Genomic DNA, 13,561 nt, shown 5'->3' on the forward strand with positions numbered 1-13,561 from the left:
GCTTTGTGCTGGAGGTTTGGGCAAGAGGACTTGTGGGCGAACTCAGGCTGGAGGCGATCCGTTGCGGCTGATCTACTGGTTGTATCAGACGATAAGAGGACAGATCGGGAAAGAACTCCCTGCTAGGAAGAAAATGTTATGATGTGGTGAATTCCCCCCCGGCGTCCGGTGAGTCCTGTTCTGAACTGTTTAATGCCAGTGGAGACTCTAACGCCAGCCATATACACCGGTTGGATGCACAGTTTGCCAGTGGAGCGGAGCGAGTCGACTGGGGGCTACGATAAGAGACCTTATTCACTGTGAGTTGATGTGAGTTGCAGTGCCTATTGTGAAGTGAACACGTGTGATCATTTGAAGTGACTGAATTATGCACTAGTGTGGAAACTGAAGTTTTTGTGTCTGCCTGCTCTCAGTCGTCTCTTCGTAGGCTCTGAAGGCTGAACTGGAATGTGCTAACTGTTGTGTATTGAGTAGACGCTGTGTAGGAATGCAACTTCGTCCTGTCCAAGTGGAAGAGGATTTATGAGAAACTGCTCGCTGCCGTTGGATGCTGATATCGCTGTACTGTGGTAAGAAGATTCAGCTGCTGGATGTTCAGTCTGTTATTCATCACGTCTGCTCTGTGAACATAGAAAACTGCCTGTTGCTATTAAATGCTGTTGTTGCTGCCCTGCGGAGTGAAAGCCCAGCTGTTGACGACCGAAACCTGCATATACTTCTGGGGTTCCGTGAACGCCGCAAGACTGTCCTCTGCCCTTGAGCACTGCCATCGCTGCACTGTGGTAAGAAGATTCAGATGCTGGATGTTCAGTCTGTTTATTCATCACGTTTGCTTTGTGAACATGGAGGAGACTGCCCGTTGCTATTAAATGCTGTTGTCGCCGCCCTGAGGAGAGAGAGAGCCAAATTGTTGACGACTGAAGCTGGTACACCCTTTGGGGCTGCGTGAACACAGGGAGTCTGCTCACTGCCCTCGAAATCTTGCCCTCGCTGTCCTGTGGTAAGAAGATACAGTGGTTGAATGCTAAGTCTTCTATTCACTATGATCATTCTGTGCACATAGAGAACCTATCCCCTCCTGCCATCGAACACTGTTACTGTGGCTTGGAGGATTGCCCTGCTGGCGTCAGTAGCTGTTACTGTTCTGAGGGGACTGATTGGTGCTGTGGCCCGACTGTTGTGGAGGGAGCGAGAGAGTTCCTCGGGGGACCATCCGTGACGGAGTACTGGAGCACGGCCGACGATTCCCTTCCAGATCCTCCCCGCTATCCCGAAGAGAGGCGACACTCAAACCAAATTGATGCTGTCCTGTGAGATGAGTAATCCCCTGTCTTTGCTGTCAATTTCCCACTAACGCTTGCTTCAATACTTTCCTCCAGCCGAAGAGGAGCTGCTGTGCAAATCCCCGCCAGTGCCCGAGCCATTACTTACCTTCCATCACTTACCTCCAGCCGAAGAGGAGCTGCTGTGCAGACCCCCGCCCGTGCCTGAGCCATTACTTACTGTCCAGTACTTACCTTCCATTACTTACCTCCAGCCGAAGAGGAGTTGCTGTGCAAACCCCCGCCAGTGCCTGAGCCATTACTGACCTTCTAGTACTTACCTCCAGCCGAAGAGGAGTTGCTGTGCAAACCCCCGCCCATGCCTGAGCCATCACTTACCGTCCACTACTTACCTCCAGCTGAAGAGGAGTTGCTGTGCAAACCCCCGTCCGTGCCCGAGCCATTACTTACTGTCCATTACTTACCTTCCATTACTTACCTCCAGCCGAAGAGGAGCTGCTGTGCAGACCCCGCCAGTGCCTGAGCCATTACTGACCGTCCATTACTTACCTCCAGCCGAAGAGGAGTTGCCGTGCAAACCCCCGCCAGTGCCTGAGCCACTACTTACCTTCCATTACTTGCCTCCAGCCAAAGAGGAGCTGCTGTGCCAACCCCCGCCAGTGCCTGAGCCATCACTTACCCTTCATTACTTGCCTCCAGCCGAAGAGGAGTTGTTGTGCAAGCCCCCATCTGTGTCTGAGCCATTGCCTACCTTCATTACTTACCTTCAGCCGAAGAGAAGTTGCTGTGCATTTCTCCGCCAGTGCCTGAGCCACTACTTACTCTCCATTACTTACCTCCAGCTGAAGCGGAACTACTGTGCGAAGCTTGGCGGCGATTGCTCCATCGCGTGCTTCTGGTCGGGAGGAACTGAGGGGTGAACTACCCACGCCACATGCTGGATAGAAAAGGAGATTGGACTTGTTTTAAGTAAATAAAATAAACGTTTTTGATCATTACCTTGTCTGTTCCTTGGTGTCTCTGGGTAACTCCTCGAGGTGGTACGTTGCTGAAGGGGAGGGAAGTCCACCCCGACCTGTGACATAGATATGAATCCAACTAAAAACTAGTGAAAATATGTATTTTAGTCAAATAGCAAATGGTGTAGCTCTGCAGCCATCGACTAAAGTGATCATTTCTTTACTTTTAAAACTGCATTTTACTTTTTTTTTTTTTTTACTGTTTTTGTATAAAAAATATTTATTTATTTATATAGCCTAAATTAAATTTTTTTTTTAATAAATCCTCCTAAAACTATAAATTCAAAAAAAAAAAAACTATTATGTTGTTTCAAAATTATATTTTGTTGAAACAACAACACAAGTGTGACTCCCCCCCCCCCCCCCCCCCACACTAGCATAAAAAACAGATATTATTCAAATGTATTTAAAAAATTTTGTAGATCTAGAAAGTGTTGTCAACCGTGCAAAGTCTCACGCCATTTGGACAAAGATCTTTTTTTTTTTTATTTCAGCACACGTCATTTGGGGTCAAAGACCCGAACAGCGCGCGAGGGGTTAAAAACGTGCTGGTTTACAGCGCATGTTCACGAGACTCAGTCGCTATAGAAACAAAGACGCTAAAATGCAATGAGCTTCTCTACTACGAAATTGATTTCTTTATATTTGCTATTAGTATTATCCATACTGCAAAATCCTTATGTTTTTATTCAACTATGTGTGGGCCTAATGTAAAATGCGGGACAAATCGCGTCCCTTATTGATTTGATACGGGACGCATCATCTTACTTCATCTTACGCATCATACGGGATGATTCCGTATTTTAAGGGACGGGTGGCAACCCTAGTTCACAGACGCTGCAGAGCGACGTTTAGCAGCGCGACGCTTCACTCTGAGTTTCTGCTCAAGTGCGAGATGTAGCCTGAGTAGCTAAACTTAAACATTTCATATTAGACATCTTTTCAGGTCATAAATGTACAGAAATAATCAGGCAAACTAATAAACTTGTCTAATTAGGCACAAGGTTAATATGAATGTGTACATATTAAGAATTAATATTATATTAGTACATTTGTAGCCTTCAGTAAATTAGAAAAGCCCAGCTTTAGGAAGGGAAGAGACAGGGCAAGATAAGTAGACTGAGAGAAAAAGAAAGAGTGATGGATGAGAGGAGAGAGCAGGTAAATAATCCACTGCCCGCTAACATGGTTTTAAAGCTTTTTCTTATCATTTTTTGGCGGATTATAAAGCCCTGTCTACGTAAAGCCGGCATTACTGCCTCTGGAGATACTTTAAGGACTGGTGCATTCTTGACTCGAAGTAAAGGAGTCACATATCTTTTGACTCCATTCATTTCTTCAAGCTTTGTTTTCTGATCTAGGCACTCGAGAGCATCCTTATCTTGTTTAGAACGCAGAGCATGCTTTGGAGTCTGAGAGAAAGGAATTACATCAACTTGCCATAACTTCTCCACATCTTTATGCAACTGATCCATGGAGAGGGAGGCCTGGAAGAAACACTGAGCCGTGGAACTAGTCTTCTCACCCAAAGAAGTAGGTCCCTGTAATGCCCATCCCAGTCGAGTATGCAAAGCAGCTGGACTTCCAGGAGGACCAAAACGTACTCGCTCTTTGGAGCTAAGAAGGTGAGGATGATCAGCTCCCACTAGTAACAAAGGTTTAACTTTCTGGAACTCCTCCAGAGGGAGGCCTCTTAGATGTTGGTAGCGTCTCTGCAGGATTTGCACAGGATAAGTCTGTTCAGGTAAGTCAATCATTTGAGCAGTAAAGGCACCTTGTATCTGGTATTTACTTTGCTTATGAGAAGCTGGAGATATGGAGAATGAAACTGTTGCACCTTCAATTTTCTCGGTGTCTTGCCGAATGGTTCGAAGAACCAATGATTCTGCCGCCCCATGAAGACCTAAACTCTCTGCTGCAGAAGACATGAGCATGGTTCTCTCTGAACCGTCATCTAGGATGGCATACGTCTCCAGAGTCTTTCCTTTGTGGCTCAGAACTACCTTCACAATTTTCAGAAGAACAGAGTTAAGACCACTTGATCGGCTCAAATAACATATCCTAGAATCTGGTTTGCGAACATTCACTTCATGCCGTACTCCTAAGTGACGATCTTGACACAATGGACATTTTCCTACAGTCACACTTAGATGATCTATGGGCCCAGCCACATCTCCAACAACGATTATTGTCAACAATCCATTTCCGTTTGGCTACCGTATCAAAGCTCTGAAATTCAGGACAATGACTGAGATGATGATCATTACTGCCACAGTTTGCACATGATGGTTTAAAGCCCTCCTTCTTGCCGTGTGGCTGAATTTCGTGGTTTGCAGTTTCAGTGTTCTTTCTTTCAGTGGGAAAGAAAACCATGCAGAAAAGTAGCTGTGTGATATTGGGACTTGGTAGGCCTTGCTTCTCTTACCTGGTACTTCATACTTTTAGATTGTTCAAACACTTGGGTAGCTAGATTCTGACAATCTGATTCCTCTTCCAACCAAACTGAAAAATTCACCAAGTTATAGGACTGGTCTGGTCGGGTGGTTTTGGCATATCTTGCAAAACTAGCAACCTGATGTGCTGGAAGTTTACTGAGTAACTGATGGACATGTGATGCACAAGATAATTCCTTTGCTCCTTCTTCATGATCCCAGGATTGAAGCATTCCCACAAGAGCTTGAACTCGTACAGCAAAGTCGCCGAATCCAACAGAATCTCCTGAGCGTACAACGGGTAAGTTCTTAATTGTAGCAATCTCTCGCAGCACCAACTGGTGGGGTTGACCATATCTCTTCTGAAGAGCTTTTAAGGCAGAAGTATAAGGCTGGGAATGATGGGCATAAGCCAAGGCCAGAAGTCGAGCGGCCTCCAACTTCAAATGATCCAGAAGAATATGATACTTGTATTGCTCAGTTTCCTCTGAGGGTAACACATTCTTTAAAGCCATATTCAGCATGGCAAACTCTTGGGGGTCATCACTCTTCAAATATGGAAATGAAAGTCTTTCAATACGGGCTGACCTGGAAGGATATAGAGCTGGCATACTTGCGTAGGGCACATTCACTGCTGAATGAATAGGCATATGCTGGTCAGGTACCATCATTTGCATTCCAATCGGGGAAATAGCAGTTATTTGATTCACATCTCTTTTCTGCCCCTGAGGTGCTGATGCAGTGGTTATAACTCGGGGGGTCAAAGGATTCTGATGAGAAATGATGGAAGGATTATCTTGCTGCTGCACAGCTGTTCTAGTGGCCTGCTGTTCTAAGGAAGTTTGATGTGAGTGACCAAGAGAAGCATAAGTAAATCCCGCTGATAAATCTCTAGGAGGCAACGTTGCAACTCTTGGAGGAACACAATTAAGCGGATGGTCTTGGATATGAGATGGATATAATACTGGATAAAGGAAAATCTGGTAGATATGGAGGCCTTAACAATCCTCCATTTGGAAAGAAGGTTGGCCAACTTGGAGGCATCCACGGAAGACCGAGCATACAAAATGCATTTCCCTGCATTTGATCAGATGGCAAAAGGCTTTGATCCCTTCCTACTTGTTGATCACTGGGATAAAAACTGGGATTCATTTGATGATGACTGATTGAAGATGAAAGACCATTACGTTGTTGCTGAGTTAAGCCTTCACCCATTACGTTGGGATACATTAAAGGTTGTGACCTGAGGTTATCTGGGAGAGGAACTGAGAGCCTAATAGGTGGACATGGATCAGAAAGCTGCTGGTGTTGTCTCTCTGATGGCCCTCTAGTGGTGGCTGCTGAGGAAATAGGCATTGAAGAGGTAGGCGGCACATACTGAGATGGGGGCAAAGTATTTTGTCCCTGAACCCTTGGTGGTGTAGAAAGCACATTGTCTTGCTTGGTTTGATGTTTTCGCATACATTCACTTAACTCCTCCACAATAGAGTCTCTGGCGTTCATCTCATCTTGCTGGTTTGCTTGTATTGGGATATGAACAGGGGATGCTTGAACAGAACTGCATTCAGAGCTAGAAGAAAATGAAGAACTTTTTTTCTTTTGCATATCCTTCATCATGTTTCCCACATCCAACAACATTCCTTTCATTTGTTTAATCTCCTCAGACAAAGACTTCACCTCATTTTGAGTTGCGGTAATGGAAACTCCTTGTGATGCAACCAAATGACTCAAATCTTCTGGCTGGTGTGACTGGTGTCCAGTTGGATGGATTGAAGGATTTAACTGAGTCATCATATAATCTTGGTGCCATCTTGGAGGTCTTACAATCCTTGATGAACGTTTAGGTTTCACACTGTCATCCTCAGTCTCCATTCCAGCAGCCTCTCCGGCTCGAAGGACCATGTAGAAATTTAGCAGGAATTCTAGGCTGATTTGGCTGTTGCTACTGGAATGGTGGGTCCATTAAAACTCATTCAGTCATCAGTTACTTTTCCCAGTTTATTTGACTTGACATGTAGGAGTAGACATTTCTCATGGCAGTGATGGTAATTGTTGGTTTCTAAAACCCATAAACAAAACCATTAAGAAAATACAAACACACTTGCAAATCTTAAATCATACTTCTGAAATCAGCTTTAGCAATCAAATTAATATATTGTCAAAGAGAAACTAAACATAACTAGAATTCAGCATATATCAAACACATAATGCTTTAAACCAAACAAACAATCAAAAGGGAACTTACATGGTCAACAACACAACAATTCCACACAGATCATGTCTGAATGACAGCTTCTTGGTTCTAACAAGTGGAGACTGAAGCATTAGTAAGGGAAAGCTGGTCCCTTACTGTGAGGCGCTCTTAAGGCAACTGATGTTTGGTTTTATGTGTCGACTGGATAATTCAGTGAACCATATAATTGAAGGCCTAGTCAGTCTTCTGAAAAGCTGCTATAGATACACTTCAAAGCTTAGACGACACTGGTGTAATAGCCTGTATATTCTATAGGCATATTTTTAAAAGTATTTTTGTATCTCCATTTTTATGATGTATGTTGTGCTTTATTATTATTAACCTCAAATGTAGGACCTCAGTGATTATAAAGCCCTGTCTACGGCCCTGTATTAGGCATCAGATCAATAATGAATGTGTACATGTTGTAAATTAATTTAATAAACTTACCTAGCTTTCCTGGTAACCTTCAGTAAATTGACGTGTCTGAGACCCTCTGTTCACTTTCTTCTCTGACACACACACAAATGAAAAGCCTTTATCAGTCAAAGCTCAGCTTTAGGAGAGCAAGAGAAAAACACAGAGAAAAAGAGAGGGATGGAGATGAGGAGAGAAAGATAATCTACTGCCCGCTGACTTGGTTTTAAAGCTGTTGTTACCCACTTTTTCTTGGCATTCAAAACATCTTAAAATGCACATCAGAGAAATCTACATTTCCGACCCCTAAAGTGTTACCATTTCTTAAATCACACACTCATTGGGAGCTGAGTGACGCTAACATGCAAATCCTAGAATCGTCCCTGTGTGAAGCTCGAGTATTATGTGATGCTGATGTTGTGTATATGTGGCATTATGTGTTGATGATGTTGTGTATATGTGGCATTATGTGTTGATGATGTTGTGTATATGTGGCATTATGTGTTGATGATGTTGTGTATATGTGGCATTATGTGTTGATGATGTTGTGTATATGTGGCATTATGTGATGATGATGTTGTGTATATGTGGCATTATGTGTTGATGATGTTGTGTATATGTGGCATTATGTGATGATGATGTTGTGTATATGTGGCATTATGTGTTGATGATGTTGTGTATATGTGGCATTATGTGTTGATGATGTTGTGTGTATGTGGCATTATGTGTTGATGATGTTGTGTATATGTGGCATTATGTGATGATGATGTTGTGTATATGTGGCATTATGTGTTGATGATGTTGTGTATATGTGGCATTATGTGTTGCTGATGTTGTGTATATGTGGCATTATGTGATGATGATGTTGTGTATATGTGGCATTATGTGATGATGATGTTGTGTATATGTGGCATTATGTGTTGCTGATGTTGTGTATATGTGGCATTATGTGTTGATGATGTTGTGTATATGTGGCATTATGTGTTGATGATGTTGTGTGTATGTGGCATTATGTGTTGATGATGTTGTGTATATGTGGCATTATGTGATGATGATGTTGTGTATATGTGGCATTATGTGTTGCTGATGTTGTGTGTATGTGGCATTATGTGTTGCTGATGTTGTGTATATGTGGCATTATGTGATGATGATGTTGTGTATATGTGGCATTATGTGTTGATGATGTTGTGTATATGTGGCATTATGTGATGATGATGTGTGTATATGTGGCATTATGTGTTGATGATGTTGTGTATATGTGGCATTATGTGTTGATGATGTTGTGTATATGTGGCATTATGTGTTGATGATGTTGTGTGTATGTGGCATTATGTGTTGATGATGTTGTGTATATGTGGCATTATGTGTTGATGATGTTGTGTATATGTGGCATTATGTGTTGATGATGTTGTGTATATGTGGCATTATGTGTTGATGATGTTGTGTATATGTGGCATTATGTGTTGAACTGAACTAACAGACGTGATCCACAGATCCAGGAGAAACTGAAGTCAGTGTGAATGCTGGATTATTATACAGAGGTACGACACGTTCATTTATACTGACAGCTTTATAACATTAAACTATCAGTCAGTCTGTAAATGCTTCATCAATAACTGTTGATAGTTGAAGACCCTTGACTTCAGTCATGTCCAGTTTCTCTTCTTCCTCTCATGTTTCCTGCAGTGATCGTGACTATTGTTGAGATCGCAGTGTTTGCTGCTCCTACTGTGATTCTTCTTCAGATCATCTGTGCAAGAAGAGCTGGTGAGTTTGAGCATCACACAATCCGATCATTCACACTCATCTGAACATCTGCAGTCATGATAAAACACACACGAGAGGACATGCTTTTATTTAGAGTTATACGAGAGGACAGTCAATGCTTTTATTTTGAGTTATACGAGAGGTCAGTCAATGCTTTTATTTTGAGTTATACGAGAGGACAGTCAATGCTTTTATTTTGAGTTATACGAGAGGACAGTCAATGCTTTTATTTTGAATTATACGAGAGGACAGTCAATGCTTTTATTTTGAATTATACGAGAGGACAGTCAATGCTTTTATTTTGAATTATACGAGAGGACAGTCAATGCTTTTATTTTGAATTATACGAGAGGACAGTCAATGCTTTTATTTTAAATTATAGGAGAGGACAGTCAATGCTTTTATTTTGAATTATACGAGAGGACAGTCAATGCTTTTATTTTAAATTATAGGAGAGGACAGTCAATGCTTTTATTTTGAATTATACAAGAGGACAGTCAATGCTTTTATTTTGAGTTATACGAGAGGACAGTCGATGCTTTTATTTTGAGTTATACGAGAGGACAGTCAATGCTTTTATTTTGAATTATACGAGAGGACAGTCAATGCTTTTATTTTGAATTATAGGAGAGGACAGTCAATGCTTTTATTTTGAATTATACAAGAGGACAGTCGATGCTTTTATTTTGAGTTATACGAGAGGACAGTCAATGCTTTTATTTTGAATTATAGGAGAGGACAGTCAATGCTTTTATTTTGAATTATACAAGAGGACAGTCGATGCTTTTATTTTGAGTTATACGAGAGGACAGTCAATGCTTTTATTTTGAATTATACGAGAGGACAGTCAATGCTTTTATTTTGAATTATACGAGAGGACAGTCAATGCTTTTATTTTGAGTTATACGAGAGGACAGTCAATGCTTTTATTTTAAATTATAGGAGAGGACAGTCAATGCTTTTATTTTGAATTATACAAGAGGACAGTCGATGCTTTTATTTTGAGTTATACGAGAGGACAGTCAATGCTTTTATTTTGAATTATACGAGAGGACAGTCAATGCTTTTATTTTGAATTATACAAGAGGACAGTCGATGCTTTTATTTTGAGTTATACGAGAGGACAGTCAATGCTTTTATTTTGAATTATACAAGAGAACAGTCAATGCTTTTATTTTGAGTTATACGAGAGGACAGTCAATGCTTTTATTTTGAATTATACGAGAGGACAGTCAATGCTTTTATTTTGAGTTATACGAGAGGACAGTCGATGCTTTTATTTTGAGTTAGACGAGAGGACAGTCGATGCTTTTATTTTGAGTTATACGAGAGGACAGTCAATGCTTTTATTTTGAGTTATACGAGAGGACAGTCAATGCTTTTATTTTGAATTATACGAGAGGACAGTCAATGCTTTTATTTTGAATTGTACGAGAGGACAGTCAATGCTTTTATTTTGAGTTATACGAGAGGACAGTCAATGCTTTTATTTTGAGTTATACGAGAGGACAGTCAATGCTTTTATTTTGAGTTATACGAGAGGACAGTCAATGCTTTTATTTTGAATTATACTAGAGGACAGTCAATGCTTTTATTTTGAGTTATACGAGAGGACAGTCAATGCTTTTATTTTGAATTATACGAGAGGAGAGTCAATGCTTTTATTTTGAATTATACGAGAGGACAGTCAATGCTTTTATTTTGAATTATACGAGAGGAGAGTCAATGCTTTTATTTTGAATTATACGAGAGGAGAGTCAATGCTTTTATTTTGAATTATACGAGAGGACAGTCAATGCTTTTATTTTGAATTATACGAGAGGACAGTCAATGCTTTTATTTTGAATTATACGAGAGGACAGTCAATGCTTTTATTTTGAAATATACGAGAGGAGAGTCAATGCTTTTATTTTGAAATATACGAGAGGAGAGTCAATGCTTTTATTTTGAATTATACGAGAGGACAGTCAATGCTTTTATTTTGAATTATACGAGAGGACAGTCAATGCTTTTATTTTGCAGGGAGGAAGGACACGAGGCCTCCAGAGGAAATAGAGATGCCGACAATATTAGAATAAAATACTGGTGAGTTTTGAGCGAATCTGCAATCATATTTAATATAGCAAAAACTCAGAGGATTGTTCATTGTTTTATTTTCTTCTCCTCAGAAAACAGAGAAAAAACTCTGATCATCCTGAAGAAATTTTTGTATATAACGGGCAAGATTTATTATCATTAATATGTGTTTTGTGGATATTTGCCTGTGGCGGGGGTGCGAGGGCACTGGGGTTTTAAACTAATGAATTATGTTGAAAAATAAACAAGATGACACCGTTCACACTCCGACTACGCCACCCTGGGGATTTCTCACAAAGAATTAGAATGAAGCCGTTCACAAGGAATACACAGCTTCATATCACGATAAGAGTCAGAGGCTTGTTTCATCGTACAAAACTCTTTATTGACAATATTAAATAATAAACATTTGTTCCCAACAGCCACTGAGGGTCTAGGACAAAGTCAAGGCCAAAGACTAGAGCTTACCAACAGAGGGAGAGAGTGAACACACACACACACACACACACACACACACACACACACACTCACACACTCTCACACACACACACACACACACACACACACACACACACACACACTCTCTGGGTTGATTATAGAGCTCAGTCAAACAAAAAATAAAGAAAAATAAATGTTGCATCTCTGCTTAGAGCAAAGCCAAATGTCATCAAAATGCAAACAAATATATTTCAAAATAAAATCAATAAAGGAAACAAAACAAACTTAAACAATTACATATCAAACAAACAAATATAATGCAACTGGAAAGAGCAAATGAAATAAAACTAAAGAAAACCACAAAGAAAAATGAGAATTAAAGCTACAATATGTAATTATTGTTGCCGCTAGGGGTCGCTAACCTCATTCTCTTGTGCTTCATATGTAAACTGCTTTAAATATAATATTAAATACAGTGATGGACAGACTCAGACTGTATAATCTCTGTTCTGTGTGATGGAGATGATTTGGTGATTCTTGTATCTTGTCTGTTCATTCCTGTTTTTAGCATCTTGTTTTCATTTTGAATGATTAATGCTAATTTTCTTAATAAAACCTCTGCAGTTGTGTGTAATATGTCTCCTTTCCTGAGATGTGTGTTAGAAATGTGTTGATTCCTCCTCATGAGCTGGTAATGTATTGTAATATAGAAGTAAGTGTGAGTATTAATGGTCAAGTGTTGATGTAAAAGAAGCGGTTCAGCCGTTGGCTAAAGTGTCAGAAGCTCTGAGGAAATTGGTTTGTTACTGAAATGCTACTCCAGAAATGCATATATCTTCAACAGTCGGACACTAGAAGACTGGAACCAGTGTCATCTTGACCTGATACACTGAAAGTCTTTGTCTGTTTTCCCAAGTCCTCTAGTCGGGAATGTGGAAAATAGGCATTCTTCAAGTTTAACAGCAAAAACACAGTCTGTCAAATCACAATCTTCTGTGTTTCATAGTTCCTGGTTTGTCAACTTTCACAATCCGTTTTTGTTTCATGTTTAATGTTCTGTCCACTTGTAATGATACACAGACTGTGCTGATGAATAATGGTCCAAGCCATTAGATAAATCTGCTTTAGGAAACTCAAAAGTGGAATCAGTTCAGTGTTCGAGCGCTATAGTATCTGACCCTGTCAAGGCGCAGTGCTTTCTGCAATCGGGTCGGGTCATGTTCACACCGTAAACTAACCGTTCCAGAGTTTGTCTGGTTGTTCGGTCCGCACTCGAGTGAGATTGCTGTATTCACACCTGCCCAAAAGATCCGAATCAAGGGGAGAAACGAACTTGAGTTTGATTCAATCGAACTAAACAAGACCGGTGTGAATACACCCTTAATGATATTAAGAAGAGGATCTATGACCTCTGGAAGCTTCTCTTTCAGCAGCTCAGTCGCTATAGGGTCTAACATACATGCTGTCGATTTAGATGATTTAACGAGTTTAGAAAATTCTTCCTCTCCTATAGCAATAAATGAATCGAAGTTTTCCTCAGGGAGACTAAAAGACTAGTATTAAATACTTAATTAATTAAATTACAGCGATACTGAAGTAGACGATTGCACAGTTATCATTTTCTCCCATAATATGATCAATCTTGTAAGTGAAGAAGTTCATAAAGTCATTACTGCTGTGCAGCATGGAAACGTCTGAGATTGAAAGCTTTATTTTTCGTTAGTTTAGCCAGTGTTTCATATAAATACCTAGGATTATCTTTATTTTCTTCTAATAGGGTTGAAAAATAAGCAGATCTAGCAGCTTTTAAGGTTAATTTGGTGGCTGGTGTCTCTGTTTTCACGTCTCGTGTAATAGTATTGCGAATAACCAACGCTATCTCACGACCTCACTCGT

The 13,561-nt window shown here is 40.5% G+C and overlaps 1 protein-coding gene and 1 long non-coding RNA gene across 3 annotated transcripts in view; both read left to right on the top strand.

Annotated features, from left to right (window-relative positions):
• The window catches only part of LOC307009724 (uncharacterized protein), a gene marked incomplete at its 5' end in the record, with an annotated part of 42,211 nt that overhangs the window by 2,555 nt on the left and 26,095 nt on the right, over nt 1–13,561 (top strand). The window lies entirely within an intron of this gene.
• Nucleotides 8,568–12,463, top strand: LOC306983587. 2 transcript variants are annotated; one of them, XR_013794396.1, is made up of 4 exons: nt 8,568–8,925; nt 9,071–9,151; nt 11,174–11,236; nt 11,320–12,462. It is a non-coding gene; the product is annotated as an uncharacterized lncRNA (long non-coding RNA). The 2 variants fall into 2 exon arrangements; XR_013794395.1 differs by having other exon boundaries at nt 8,568–9,151; nt 11,320–12,463.

The sequence above is a fragment of the Phoxinus phoxinus genome (genome assembly GCF_949152265.1).
Source record: "Phoxinus phoxinus genome assembly, chromosome: 1".
NCBI classification, from domain to species: Eukaryota; Metazoa; Chordata; class Actinopteri; order Cypriniformes; family Leuciscidae; genus Phoxinus; species Phoxinus phoxinus.